Source organism: Penaeus monodon, chromosome 31 (assembly GCF_015228065.2).
Source record: "Penaeus monodon isolate SGIC_2016 chromosome 31, NSTDA_Pmon_1, whole genome shotgun sequence".
Taxonomy (NCBI): Eukaryota; Metazoa; Arthropoda; class Malacostraca; order Decapoda; family Penaeidae; genus Penaeus; species Penaeus monodon.
The window spans coordinates 3217796-3218217 of NC_051416.1; the positions used below are offsets into that span (position 1 = coordinate 3217796).

Consider the following 422-nt stretch of genomic DNA (forward strand, 5'->3'; position numbering starts at 1 on the left):
GTTTAGTTATCAGTTTGGTAACACCTAGATGCATATATATTATCAAAGGGTCTAAAATATCTATATCATTTTAGATTCCACCTTTCCTGTTTTACATATATATTTTAAGCTGATTTCACTTAGGGTCTACCTTATATGCTATAACTTACAAAAGGGTCTCCAAATAACAATGAAACACTTAAAATGATCTATCATATTGGCATATATCATGCACAAATGACTCAAGCCAGGGTGACACTGAACACTTGTTAAAACACCTGCTGACTGGACTAGCAACCATGAATCAGAAGGGATGTTGCATACTTGTTGACTGAATGTTGCAAAATAAATAGCTTGATAGATAAATCGATAACTTAAAACGATGTGTTATTTCTGTCATAGTTGCTAGCTCGGTCTGTTACATAAGCACCAATCTGGCTAAT

At 33.9% G+C, this 422-nt stretch overlaps 1 protein-coding gene across 1 annotated transcript in view; it reads right to left on the reverse strand.

The window, feature by feature from the left end:
* The window catches only part of LOC119592994 (voltage-dependent calcium channel type A subunit alpha-1-like), a gene marked incomplete in the record, with an annotated part of 154497 nt that overhangs the window by 56061 nt on the left and 98014 nt on the right, over nt 1–422 (reverse strand).